General features: G+C 44.2%; 1 protein-coding gene across 6 annotated transcripts in view; it reads left to right on the top strand.

Annotated features, from left to right (window-relative positions):
- KCNT1 (potassium sodium-activated channel subfamily T member 1) overlaps positions 1-14,878 on the top strand; it is a 197,918-nt gene that overhangs the window by 35,860 nt on the left and 147,180 nt on the right. The window contains exon 1 of one of the 6 annotated variants that reach the window (XM_043530484.1): positions 5,676-5,907. The exons of the other annotated variants lie outside the window; for them this stretch is intronic. The gene's annotated coding sequence lies outside the window, so the exon portion shown is untranslated. Of the gene's footprint in view, positions 1-5,675; positions 5,908-14,878 lie in introns of those variants that run through there. 6 annotated transcript variants of the gene reach the window in all.

Genomic DNA, 14,878 nt, shown 5'->3' with positions numbered 1-14,878 from the left:
ATGTAGAATATTGGAAGACAGAAGGCTAGCTCCTCAGCTGGGATAAACTGGCTAGTTCTGTTGAACTTATATCAGATGAGGATCTGGCCCCGCCCATAGATCTGATAGGTTGAAGGGCCAAAGGAAAATAACACAGTCATAGAAGTAAAGTGATAAAGATCAGATACGGACAAAGGGCACTTATGGTGCTAGAAGTACTAAGGAGTCAGGTGGCAACCTTGTGCAGTAACGCTGCCGTCATATGTAATTTCTAATGGTTATTGTATGTCTGATTTCAGTAAAAACTAATCTATGTTGCATGAACAACGCTGGGATTTTATTGTCCTTGGTTTTTATATAACATACAAAGAATATTTTAATTGGAGAGTTTAGTGTAGCAAAGTGTCCTGCAGCTATCACTGTGCGTACCGAAACTATTGGAATGAAAACTGACAGCAAAGAAATCTTTTAGACTGGTGCTGTACCCCCCAAGTCAAATGCAGCATAGTAGTTAATGCCAGACTTCCTCGATTGATTTAGGCCTGTGATTACAGTCCATTGAGACTATAATCAATGGTTCCAGCTGTGCACACTCCTGTTAAAGATGTGACTTTCTTCCTGGGGCTTGTCAGAGCTGATGCAGTCTGAATGACAGCCGTTTAACTTGCTTACAAAGAATAGTGGATGGTGGCACATTTCATCCTCGAGGCATGAAACATAGCCATGCAACCTACCCCATAAAATGAAGCTTAAACGGTTGCACATAAGGTCACTGCACAGATCTATAATGGCCAGGTGTGAAAGGCTTCTCTTGTGCCATAAAAGAATCCTGGGCACAAGGCCATATCCACAAACAGTGTCAAGGACAAACCCGGGCGTTTGCCCTTTCAACAGTGTGTGAAATCCTGGCGCCAGTGAAGTCAATGGAAGTTTTGCCATTGAGTTCAGAAGGGGCAGAATTTCATCCCAGGGCTCTTGTAGAGCTATGCTGCTGGTGGTACACAAGGCAATTTGGTGGCAGTAGCTCTAACGTAGACTTTTCTCTTACTGACTGGAATAGTCCTAGGTGTCACCCCATTTCCTTCTCCCCATTTCACTCCAACTTGCAGCTCTATCCTGCCCCCAACTTGTTCTCAGGAAAAATAATTTGTTGCAGCCCTGAAAAGGGTGGCGCTTACTCCCCCACCTACTGCGCTGTTCAGATCTGCTGGCTGGTGTGTTGGGAGTGACAACCAAGACCCTGGTTCCTCCCTAACCGCCTGTTCAAGGGAGGTGAGTAGCCGTTATGCAGCACCTGAACTTCCACCCTACTCCCCCCTAGATTGAAGATGTGGGGAGCCCCACTACAGTCATGCAGGGGGTGTGTGTGCGCATGGGTCTGATTCTCCCTTACTCCTCTGTGCAGCCATGTTGGGATGAGACACAATCTGGCCCTAAAGGAAATAACCAAATCCCCTCCCTCTGCAGAGGAGCATGCAGCCCTTGTACCTGGTTCCGGTGCATGCATGTGTAGAGGGGTAGGAGGACAAATAATCTGAATCAGAGGCCCAGTGTTTCTAGGAAGCCCAGCTAATAATAATCAAAGGATTAATATTCCTCTTGTCTAAAACTGATTCCAGCGCCACTTATCAGGAGAAAAAAGAACTTATTCCATGCTGAAGCCTTCCAGCTACTACAGCTTTCCATTTCCATGCTGCGGTTGCCTCTGATTCCAGGGGCACCAAGCTGGATCAATATCAAAGACATCGCTATTACTTCGCATAGCAAATGTGGTGCTGTACTAAGAATCTCTTCTGCTGCACTATATACAAGGACTTCTTATTAATTTAAATTTGATTAGTAGCAGTTACAGTAAATTATTGAACAGCTTTAGAATGCTGGACTGGGTGTAACTTTCTGATTTGCTTGGCAGAGATCTAGTAAACAATTATCAAACACTTTCACAGTAAATTAAAGCAACACACTTTGCATTTTATAACGTCAGTAGACACATAAGAGAATTAATCCTCATAGTATATCTGTGTGTTGGGTCATTATCTCTGCTTTAGAGACAGGGGAAACTGAGGCACAGAGAGGGTAGTGACCTATCGAAGGTTGCAAAGTGAGTCACTGGCAGGACTAGGATTAAACTCCAGAGTTCCTGGGTTTTGGTCTTTTGCATGGTTTCTCCACGATCGTTTTGCCTCTCTTGTGCTATGCTTTTGTCTAGAATGCTGATTTGGAGGGGTTTTCCTTTGAAGGAGTTTCTCAGCTGGTTACAGTCCCTCAGCCACTGGCCTTTCACTATCTTAACGCTATCTGAGGTACCCAGAACATACTACCTGTGTCATTTTATGGTGTACTTGTGCTTCAAGTGCACCTTATCTGTCAAAGGAGCCTTGAAATGTGTTGAAGGCTGTTGCCATTATCATCATTAGGGCCAGATCATGCCATCAGTTTATATGGGAAACTCCTGCTGCCTGGAAAGCTGTGGTAAAGTCTGTTATGAAAAGTAGCAGAGAGTTCACACAACTTGTAAAAGAATGAAGAGAGCTTTCTTTGGTGTTTGCTGGTGTAGCAGGATAAAGAGGATTGCTCTGTTCAGGAACTGGAGATTATCAACAGTCTTCAAAACAGCAGCAAGTTCTACTTTTGCCTGGTAGTTTACTTCATGAGTTCTTAAAGGCACAGTACCAATAGCCTAATGGCTACTCTCACAGGGTGACTGGCCTCTTAAAGAAAGATGGACATAGCTAACTCGCCTCCCCAGGTGGAGTAAATGACTCAAACAGGCTGCCACAGCAGGGAAAGACTGCAGGCAGAAGGGCTTGGCAGAGGCTTGATGAAGAGCAGGGAAGGATGAAGATTTGAACTTTGATTTGGACTTTAAGGACTTTGTTTCGAATGGTGTAGGATAATTACAGAGGTTATTATTGGCCAAGAGAGAAAAGCCTGTGCAGTGTTTATTGAGGGGCCTGGAAGAGAGGGAAACTGAGGCGGGGTGCTCAGTTAGGAAAGGCTACTGTAATCGGACAGATTCTCTGTAAATCATAAAACAGTAATCCAGGTTCTTTACTGAGAAAAAAATGAAGTTAGGGAGCACATTATTATCTCCTGAAATCAGGTACTGTATGTCATTATTGCATATACATATTTGCTTCTTGGACAGGAGCTGTTAATTTGCAGGTATATTATGGATTTTAATGTAATAATACATTTCTTACCCTGTAACATTCTTTCTTCTCTTACAAAGTACCCAAACTAAACATTACACTATAATTTAGTGTAACATTAAGTGCTGTACTCAGTGTAGCTGAATGGGACGTGATACCCATAACGTGATTCCTTTCTTTTCTTGGGAGCATTAGTTGTAATTTTATCATCGCATTCAACACACGGCCTATTGTAACGCGGCTTATGTTCTAACTCAATCTCCTGAAGACCGAAAAGCACACTTTAACTCCAGAGGCGGGCAGCCATCTCACCTAATCAATCCCCTGCCATCACACAGGCCTCGGGCATTGCTGCACCTTGGTCTCGCCTGTTTCCTGCCTGTGGCACGCAACTGCTTAGTCTCCCAAGGACTGAAATGCTTTGGTCTAACTGCAGTCACTAGGCTCAGTATAGGGGTATCTGGGTGCAATGTAATAGCCTGTGTTGTACAGAAGATCAGACTAGGTGACTGAATGGTCTCTTCTGGCCTTGAAACACCAGCTTCCCCTTGTCCTGTCCCAGCAACGTGACTCCACAAACGCCTGGAAAAATGACAGGGCAATTCCATGCACCTGAGCCTGCTGTCCCTGCTTGGAGGCTCAGTCCTGATGCTATGAATGGTGGTGGCTTCAGTGGCAGAGACACCTTTCTGCTAAGCCTGGGACTGAAAACATCACTTCGTTTCCTATGAGCCATGTGTATTGATCTGAGGGTGAGACTCTAATCTTTACCAGCTGATTTTGTCTAAATTAGTGCTGGTGATCCTCATGTAAAAGGCTCGGTAGCCATTTGCCAAGCTCCTATGCGATCCAGTCCCCCAGAATAAGATTTTATTTAAAAACAAAAACACTGGATGAATGCAGAATAACATTGTGAAAGACTCATTCAAAGTAGCATAGGATTAAAGCCTTCGAGCTGTCAAGGATGTACAGGAACACTCTGTTAGCAGTTCAGAATCTGAAAGACTTCTTTTCTGGTACTTGGATAATTTTGTATCTCAACCTTTTAAATTAGGCCAGCTGCCAGATCGGGTCAAGCCATGCTATGCAGAAGTTACCTTAGAGAGTTCTCCAGCATTTGAGAGAATTATTCTCTGCTCTAAATACCAACTCACACCATTAGTTGTGGAGTCCGGCAGAGGAGTGAAACAGTGCGGTAAACGTGGAGATAAATAAATCCTGGAGAATGTGAGACTAAGATGTCATAAAACCCCCTCCTCCATGCAAGAAATGGAGTGGTGCCCAGAAGGGGGGTTATCTGGGGCAGGGAAGGCTCACAGCATGTGTACTACTGGGCAAAGGTAACGAGAGTCCATCAGATCAGCTTTCCACAGTAGCTGCAATGCCCACCAAACCCTATGGAAATATCGTCCAGAGTTTTAGGGTGAAATCCTTCCTGAAGTCAGTGGCAGACCTCTTATGGACTTCAATGAGGCCAGAATAGCACCCTTAGCTGGTAAGTGGAGCTGGTTGAAATGTATTTTAAAAACATTTTGATGAGATCGAAACGTTCTGGTTTTCCATGTCTGATATTTTGTTTTAAAATTTATTTTATATGATAAAAAATTAAAACAATTAAACATTTGAAAGTGAGATGAAACATTTCAATTCACCCAAAGCAAATATTTTGTTAAAAAATTTCATTTAATGGGAAATTTCAAAATTCATCTTTTTTGCTCTGATTCCAAAATGAAAACAAATTTTAAAATTGCAAAATTTCGCACAAAATGGAAATTCTGCTTCCCACATAGCTCTCCTTTTCAGTCGCTTTCATTAAATTGAGTGATCTTTGTTTTTCTTTTGATCTCCTTTTCTGGAAATGGTTACTGGTCAAGCTGCTCACTGACAGACAGAATGGAAGTCTAGGAACTGGCATCTTGAGAGCACCTCCTGCTTATAAGAGTGGAGAGGTACTCCCTGTACAGACCAGAGAATTATCAGGATTAGGGTATTTTCTAAAGCAATTGCATCAGACTTGATTTTGCATGTTGCCCAAAGCGTTGACTTCAGCTTATGTATCGAAATATTAGGAGCTATGTTTTCCTACTGTGCAACAATATTTTACGTCCATCATCCTTGCTGTCAGAGAGTGTTTGTTATGTGTAACATTGCACACACATGTATGTACATGTGTGTTTCAGACAATTGTCTCACTCTTGTAGGTTAATCACCTCTTTTGATTGGGAGGAAGGGACACCTGGTCTCTCCCAGGCTTCCCATACGAAATGTTTTTCTCGTGTTTGTCCATCTGTTTTTGCAGCACCCCATAGGTGTGCCAAACTTGGATTGTACAGTGTCAAGCCCAGAGGGGCCACAATCCTGGTAGGTGCCTGTGACAGTATGCAGGAAGGGAATAGGTGACCCTGCACGCTGATCACCCAGATGTTAATTAGTTCCCCAGAGAAAACTGGTGGGGTAATTAGACAATCAGGCTGACTGGGATAAGGAGCTAATTAGCCCATCAGCCCAAGGCTGATAAAGAGGCAAGAAGGAAGTGCCCAAGAAGGGGAGGGCTAGTTACATGGAGGCCTCAGGGGAGGGAGACCTCTGTCCCCCACCAGTCCTGGGGACAGGGCTGTTTGTGCTGTAAATAGACTGCTGTGGAAATGGTGGAGGCAGCTGACGATTAAAGGGTTCGATGAAGACACAGCCGCTGGAGTCTGTGCAGTTCTGTGGGGAAGAAGGCGGGAGAGGAGCCACCGCCCCGTTACTGTGCTTCTGCAATACTGTAGTGCAAGTAAGAATGGTCCCTGCCTCGAAGAGGTTAAAATCTACTCTAAGCCATGCCAAGCGAGGATAACCACCAGCAGGCAGGACGTGTGGGGAAGAAGGATGAGGGCTACAGTAATAAGCTAAATTGGCCCCTTGGCAGTGGTATGTGCATCTCCTGGTGGTTCAGTGAAGTAATGTAAATTGTGAGCATGCAGTGAGGTCAATGGATGACATCAGTGATCCACTCCCAGGGTGAAATGATAAAGCAGTGGAGGGAGAGCAGTCTTCAAAGGCAAAGGAGCAAAGAGCTATTTGGAGTGGAGACGTCGAGTCAGTGAGGCAGAGAGGCCATTACCAGGGCTTAATTTGTAATGAAAGAGGTGCTGGGGCTGAAGCAATTAGGTTCTGGCAGATGTGCACCTTCAGGGCTGCACTCCAGCTTCCAGCATTCCGCCTTCTCATTAACCACTCTAATTACAGTTTTGCCTCTTTGGTTTGTTATGTTGGTATATGGGTTACAAAACAATCCCCCATTTGCCAAATTCTTTCACTTCCTTTCTATATAGTAAGGAGACCATTTTAAAAAAAATCTTGGCTGTTTTATGTACTGTGATAACATTAAAGGACTCCATGTTTCTAAAACTGAACTGGCACCTTATTAAGAGAACTATTTACACAGATGCTGGAACTGCAGCTAGCATTCCAACCATGTGAATACAGACTGACTTCCTGGTGCCTCCTCCAAATTCTTCCCTCCTTCAGCATGTGCTCATCCCTCAAGTTCTATGCAGGTTGCTACATTGGTTGGGGGAATGGGGAAGGGGAAAAGCTGCTATTGTCAATATGGTATTTGGTTGATTTTTGGTAAAGTGTGTTCTCCTTCCAGCTGTCCTACAAACTGCTATTTCCCTAAAGATTTTCTAGCTTGAAATAATTTTTTAAAACCCAGCAAAGACAGTGTGGTCTTGTGGATAGGACACTGCGAGTTAGGGCATCTGGGTTCTATTCATGGCTGCCAGTCTGCGTGACCATGGGCAAATCACTTCCCTCCCTTTTGTCTGTCTTATTTACTTAGGCTGCAAGCTGGTTTCGGGGGCAGGAACTGTCTCTTATGTGTCTGAGCAGCAGTCTGCATGATGGGCACTGATCGGCTGCAGCCTCTCTATTCTACTGTCATGTAAATAATAAACTTCTGTTACGCCAAACTTTGCTGCTCATTCCTTTTCAGATTTTAAGGATGAGCACTTCTGAAATCCTGGGTTTACTTCCCTGTGACATTACTCCAGTCTGACACTATTAATTTAAATGAAGCTCCACAAAGGTGAAACTGGAAACTCCCTTGATATCACTGCAGTTGCACCAATATAAAATTGGAATAAAGCAGTGGTGAATCAGCTCCCCTTTCTTTCTGCGGCTGGCAACAGGACCCCTACAGCTGCCTGTAACAGCTCCGTAAATATGCTCATGAATGCCATTTATTTGTTAACTGGCCTTGTGCACAGTTTCCCGCCCCCCACCCCCCACCCCCCCGACCAGTCTGGTTCGACTGTTCTCCTAAACATGCCTCAGGTTCCTTCTATTTAAATGTCTCCTTTATCCTCTTGACTAGTTCCCGGAATATGCTCCGTTGCTCTTACATTCTAGGAATAACTAAACAAAAGTGTAGTTGTTTGCTGCGGCTGGAAGCAAATGCTTTTCTCTGTAGTGATGTCAATGCTGTTAGCTGACTCAGAGTGTGGGCAGCTTAAAAATCCCCCATGCTCACATTTGTTTTGTGCATCCTTCCTCCCTGTATAAACATTTACTCACTTGCCCTCACACTGAGCACAGCTATTTGATTAAATTTTTAATCTTCAAAATTTATCCCTGCTGTCACTGTTTTAGTAGCTAAGCTACAGCTTGACATTTTAGGTCTCCTGATATTACGTCCGGCCTCACCTGCGAGGCACCACTGCGCTGATCATATGGCACCTGTCCCATACATAATTGCTCTGTCTCTGCACCTTAACAAGGTCAGTTTACTTAACCATATTTCATATCTACTGCTGCCGTTGTAATTTTTGTTAGAAATTATTTCTCTCTGTTCTTTCTTATCGTGGCAGAGCCCTCTTGAGATTGATGCGAACACGACATATCTGTCCAATTAAGCTCCCTGAATTTGTAGGAAGATTGCAATTTTTATTATAGCGTGCCTGACTCACTGCCGTCTTGAAACCTCTTTCTGGTTTCGGTTGTAGCTTTACACAACTTCAGTTGGATGTGCATGCATTTGAATGTTAAGCAGTGGATAGCCCCTGAAATATTGGAGGTTCTTGGGAGATAACCTACTGAGATTACATCAGCTTCTCTTCTGGTAGAGCAGCTAACTTTCTCCTCTGTACGCCTCTGGGAATAATAACATTTAGCACTTTCTCTGATACCCCTACTCAACCTGAATAGTCCCTTCCTCAGCAAGTAGTCCCATTTATTTCACTGGGAATAATCACAGCTTACTCAGTGTGGGTTGGTGTGTCATGGTTTTGCCCATAATGCTTTTCATTCGTATATTTGAAAGCACTCCATGAAGTGAATATACATGATTGGTTATGGGGTGTCATCTTGGTCTCCTCTCCCACCTCATTGGGAGAAGCTGCTTTTCAAACAGGTTGTGACTGAGGTGGGCTTTGTTTTAACAACCTTTTTGTGAGACAGTAGTCTTGCTCCAGTTGCAGTTTAGCTTCTATTGTGCATTGGACCTGCCGTGTAGCCACTTCAGTGAGCAATATGAATATGGCAACAAGTGCTTCATGTGGCAGATGCGAGGCCTTGGACGTGTGGAGACTTAAAAAAAAAAAACACGATTATATTGGGATGGGCCAGACATCACAGGCACTAGGATTAGTCATAAACTTTTGTATCTATAAATGTTTATGAGCTTGGGATCATGTGCTCGCTCCGTGGGGGAGGGTTACCGAGCTTCTCCCAAGAAGTAAAATCAAAGGCCGTGGGAATTACTGCACATTTTGGGACCGGGAAAAAATTCGGAAGAAATACCACTACCTGAGGCAATGGCATAGACTGATGCAGACCAGGTTCAAGAGGCTTATGATATAAAGAGGCAGCCTGAACGGGCTGAGCGTCCCTCATTTTTGATCCAAAAACTGACATGTGATTGTAACTAAGAGGGCAAAACCCTGCTGGATGGGTCTGAAGAAATGGAGCCTGCCAGGGTCTCCATGTGGAAGTGGGGTGATGCGTGGTAAGCTAGCATGCAACTAGGCTGACTACTGGTTTGCGAGATGTTTTCCCTGTGGTGCTTGTGTCCTAGAATAAATGTACCATGCTCTGTGAAAGCTGACGGGTCACTGGTAACCCTGTCGTTGTCCCTGAGAGAGAGCTGCAGGTGCGGGATGACACTGGCAAAAAAAATCCTTTTGCTGATATAGCTTATTTCATTCGGGGAACTGGTAAAAGCCATCCCGGCAAAAGCGCTCTGTCACTGGTCTTAGGTATGTTACACTAGAAGGATTTGCTGGCATAACTATGCCAGTACAGCAATAGTGGCAAACTGTTTCAAGTGTAGACAAGGTCTTGGAGTGGCACCTTGCTCCTGGTCTCAGAAGTTACTGAAAACCCCTGGAGTTCAATTTTCACAAATTGTCTCATGTTCCCCATACCTGCTGATTTTGTTCATACACTGTGTGTTTTCATGAGTCTAGATGAGGGGTGGCCAACCTGAGCCATAGAAGGAGTCAGAATTTAACAATGTACATTGCCAAAGAGCCACAGTAATACTTAAGCAGCCCCCCATCAGCTCACCCCCCTGCTCCCAGCACCTCCCGCCCATCGGCCACCCCGCCGATCAGTGCCTCCCCCTCCCTCCCCGCATCTCCTGATTAGCTGTTTCGTGGCATGCAGGAGGCTCTGGGGGGGAAGGGGAGGAGCAAGGGCATGGCAGGCTCAGGGGAGGGGGCGGGAAGGGGTGGAGTGGGGGCAGGGCCTGTGGCAGAGCCAGGGGTTGAGCAGTGAGCTCTTCCCCCCACCCCCCGGCGCATTGGTTGCTGCAGCCTCGGAGTTGGTGCCTAGACAAGGAGCCGCGTATTAACCGCTGAAGATCCGCATGTGGCTCCAGAGCCACAGGTTGGGCACCCCTGGTCTAGATTGTGCCCAGTCATGAGACCGTCCGCATCCCATGCTTGTTAGTACAGCCTCAAGCACAGTGGGACCCATATCCTTTGCTAGGGCCCCTCGGTGCTATTGTGATTCAGATAATTCATAATAGATGGGATGACTCTGAGTCTCTTGCAGTCATGAGGTGACTGTAGCTTTTCAGCATTTAATTTGCACTGTTCAGTAACCAGCATCAAATTGAGGGTTGTGTTGAGAAATGGCGTATAACAGCGTCCTGTGCAATAATATTGCATCTCATAAAATGTGATACAAAGCCAGTCCAGCTCTGTGTGGCTGTTTTTAAATAGCAATTAAAAAAAAAAAGGGGGTACAGGCCCTCTCCTTCCAAATATTTGCAGGGAGCTGGGTTGTGTTTAGAGCTCTGCTGAGTTTTGATAAGCAAATCCCTTTTGGGTGATTAGTCCAGTCCATCCAGGTGGTGGAATCTGGGACACATCCAAACCAGTGAGCTTTGCACAGCTCCGGTGGTTACACACCTGAATGGGAGAGAATGAAAAGCTTGTGCATTTCATTCTTCCCTGTGCATATGGTAGCTGGGATCTGGCCAGGTGTGTGTGGCTTGCAAATGCTTTTCATTTTTGCATTTCAACCTCTCTTGCAAAGACAGGTAAATGTAATTCCTTTGTTTTGGGGAAACTGAGGCACAGAATGGTTAAATGACTTGCTCAAAGTTGCATGGAAAGATGACAGAACAGATAATAGAACACAGGTCTCCTGTTTCCTTGTCCGGGGTCCTGGCCCATGTTACTCCATGCTGCCTCTCTATCATACTCTTCATAAAGTGAAATGCAACGCACGTTGCCAGAACTCTGGGCATCCTCCAGGATGGCGCTACATATGAATTAGAATATCTGCAGAATGAACTACACTAAGTCCTTATCTACTGGTGCAATGACCGGTGTAGTATAAGAATTGAGAGAGATTTCTGAATACGTATGTATGTTTCCCACACCTGCCATTTCACCTATCACTCTACTGAAGTTCACTGTTATGTACATAAATTACTTCATCTCTGTTATGGTCTAATTAGCAGCTTTGGGGTTATCCCTTGTCAGGAAACTATTTCCAGTCTCTGCCCAGGCCAGGTTTAATTGTTGTTGCCATCTCAAAAAGTCTGTATGCAAATATTAACATGAGCTGAGAAGTTCCCCATGGGGAGAGAGATTATAACTACCCCATCATTGAAAGTGTTGTGTGATAAATATATGATAAAATGAGGGGCTATTAGATCTCATAATCCTCTTTCGGAGCTGATGCTAACATTTCTGCCTTTACGTCTTTCCCCAAAATGCTTTTAAAGCTCAGTCTAGTCATTTTGTTTGCGTTGTTTTCACTCCACATGTGGCATCTTACAATTGCCCAACGTCTGTTGAGAGGTTGGCTGTCTAGGGCTAGTGTGCCAAAACTGAGACAAGCGAGTTTTGGTCTCAAACAGGAGATATCTCTCTTTGTTTGTAAATGTGTTTTGGTGTGGGGGACAATGCTTTCTGACTGGGAGCATTGTAGTGCTGCAAAAAGGATTCACATGCCCAAAGGGTTCCATTCACAGATGTATCCAGAGCAGGGTCTGCTGGTCTTGAAGCCCTTTGCATGTTGTTTCCCAATAACATGAGTTGAGCAAAGTTGGGGGAGAGAACAAAACTCCGTGATCAACGCAATTTTTTTTTAAAGCAAAAACTTGCCCTTTAACACAGAGGGAGACTCCCCTTGACAGCTCTTATGAAGGAGTTCCAGATGGCAGGGCTGTGATGCAAGGAAGGCTAGTCACCAATCGGTTTAAATTTGGCTTGTGGAATTAAAGTGAAAAACAGAGCGTGAGCCAAATGGTGCTCCCAAAAGTAACGTACGGTGCTGGATCTGAGTAAGAAGCATTACGTATGTCTGTACTTTGATGCATATTTTAAAATGGACGCAAGGAAAGAAGGCATTTGGGTGGAGCGTGTCCGGGGCCCATGTGTTTCTTCCCATTCCCCTGCTTCAAAACAGCTCTCTGCTGGCAGTCAGAAATGCTCCTGACCTTTTCCCCACTGTGGATGGCGTCTCATGTCAATGACAGCAGGCGTGAAGGAGTGAGTGGAGGTAGCGCATGGGAAGGGCCTCCTGCAGAAGACATGACTGTGATGCATGTCATACAAGCTGCCCAAGTCAGACCTGTCTTTGTCCAAATGGCATTCAGCTTTGTGGAAAGGCAAAAAGCCATGCTAACAGATGGGCAAGGCGTGCCATCTGCCAGTTGACCAAATGGGAGCAGCAGACATGGTTTTGCTGATAACGGCACCCCACCTTGGGAACATTGAAATGGCCTGAGGTGGTTGAATTGAGAACGAAGATTTTTGTGGCCCTGTGAGTTGGTGAATTGGCATTAGTGAATCAGGGAGAGAGCTCTGCTGAGAGTTAAGGCCTGGGGAGACTTCTCAATGGACTTCCCAGATGTGTCCAGGGCAGAACTTGCGGGGGAAAGAAAGAGTCCAGTAAAACGGCTGGATTGGTTAACGAAATGAGTTCCAAGGCAGCCTTCTCATTGACAGATTGCTGAGCCTTTCTGCTGCAGGAAACCCCAGGGTTGCATGAGCTCAGAAAATAGTTGTCCAATCTGTTTGTAATGTGCAGCTTCTCTCCTACGGCTCTACAAAAGATAAAATTCTTCCCAGTGCCTGCCAATGTGGGGGTGGGGAATTTGGCCTGCTGAATTGAACTGAAATCGGCACCCCCAGGGATAAATCTGCTCTGTGTGCATGCATGCTACATAAATCTAGAGGGATTTTACTTCATTAACATAAACAAAACAATCAATAGAAATCTTTGGGGGGAGAGGAGTCCATTTTTCTTGGGGACGAATTGTAGTGATTGTGGAAAAAGCAAGATCAGAACACGTTCAGTTGTGTCCCAAACCCTCTTAACTTTGTGGGTGCAAAACCTTTTGTGCCAGATACATTTTCACAGTGTGTAAACCTGGGTTTCTTTTTAAGTGATGGCAGTGCTTCGAGACATGCACACTGGATGTGGCCACATTTTAATGCATGAACGTTGGTGTGTCAAAGCGAGGGCTTAACCCAGTATTGGTGATAGCTGGGGGTTTTTTTTAAACAGCTTGTCAAGAAACCAGAGCAAACTTTAACATCTTTTACAGCTTTCTTTCATGTTGCGCCCTTTTCCCACAGACAGATGTTAGGAGAATAATGGAACACAAATAAATAAATGGTTGATGTGACAAGAGAACTGTGGCCTTGATCCTGTAAACAAATCAGCACACACAGATCCTTGTGCCCATAGGACACCTCATTGTTTTCAATGGTACTACCCCCACCCCCACTTAACTTTTATGGAAATAGATTTAATATGTGTAATGGGTCTATGTGTAACTATTTCCCTAAATTAAGTATCCTCACACCTTCTTGTCAACTGTCTAAATGGGCCATCTTGATTATCACTACAAACGTTTTTTTTCTCCTGCTGATAATCGCTCATCTTAACTAATTAGCCTCTCACAGTTTGTATGGCAACTTCCAGTTTATCTGTGTGTGTGTGTGTATATAATATATCTATATATCTATATATCTATATCTATATATATAATCTTCTTACTATATGTTCCTTTCTATGCATCCGATGAAGTGGGCTGTAGCCCACGAAAGCTTATGCTCTAATAAATTGTTAGTCTCTAAGGTGCCACAAGTACTCCTATTCCTTTTGCGGATACAGACTAACATGGCTGCTACTCTTTTATACGTATTATAAGTAAGGTCCATTGTAATTACATATTGATGATAATGATTTATGTGGCTACAGTAATATTACAAAAAACCCAAACTCTGTTTTTGCCCTTTAATTCCTCTGGCCCCGAGCCTGCAGTGAGCTGACTATACAGGGTCCCTTTGTTCCAAGTTCATTGCCGGATTGGGCCTTGCTTGAGATTTTTTTAGAGGCATCCAGCAAGTTACAGACATTAAATGCCTTTTTGTTTTACAACCTGTAGCAGAAAATTGGGCCATATTATGCTATTGATCTTAATTCTGAATTTCTCCACTGATGTAAAAAGGTGAGTTCTGCTTAAAAATCAATCACAACTCATTGTACGGCTCTGTTCTTGAAATAACCCTAAATGATCAGCCCCAAAACGTGCTAGTAAAACTATTGCAAACTGGAGTGTTTATGGGTCACTTCTGTGGAATGCTGTGGGTTTTTCTTTGCAAGGGTTTGCTGCTTTCTATATCTTATATACTGTCATTTAAAAAAGAATTACTATAGAAATGGGGGATGGATAGTAAAGGGCAACTAGAATGGCACAGGGACTCTTGACCTAGTGAGCTGGGGAGGGCGGGTGGTGGTGGTTGGAAAGGAAGCTGAAGATTCTGTGTCCCAATACACGTGTCTAACTCCCATTACTAGAGTTGATTGATTCCTTTCAATATAAGGACATAAGAACGGCCCTACTGGGTCAGACCAAAGGTCCATCCAGCCCAGTGTCCTGTCTTCTGATAGTGGCCAGTGCCAGGTGCCCCCGGAGGGAATGAACAGAACAGGCAACCATCAAGGGATCCATCTCCTGTCTTTGAAAATTGGCCTGTTTGCAGAAAAGCAACTTTTCAAGAAAAGTTATCAAGATAAGTTTTCCATTTCTTGTGACTCCCCCTGAAACTTCTACAAGCACTGTAATCAAAATCATACCTGAAAATCTGGTTCTTAGTTTAATTTAAAAGCCCCCCAGAAACCTTATTTTTGATTTAAAATATGATAAAAAAATTTTTGAAAATCACTGTAGAAGATTTAATTAAACAATGGAAAATGTGTCCTCTGCAAAATGGAAACCACTTTGATATTTTGAA

The sequence above is a fragment of the Chelonia mydas genome, chromosome 16 (assembly GCF_015237465.2).
Source record: "Chelonia mydas isolate rCheMyd1 chromosome 16, rCheMyd1.pri.v2, whole genome shotgun sequence".
Classification (NCBI taxonomy): domain Eukaryota; kingdom Metazoa; phylum Chordata; order Testudines; family Cheloniidae; genus Chelonia; species Chelonia mydas.
This window is presented reverse-complemented; position numbering and strand designations above follow the sequence as displayed.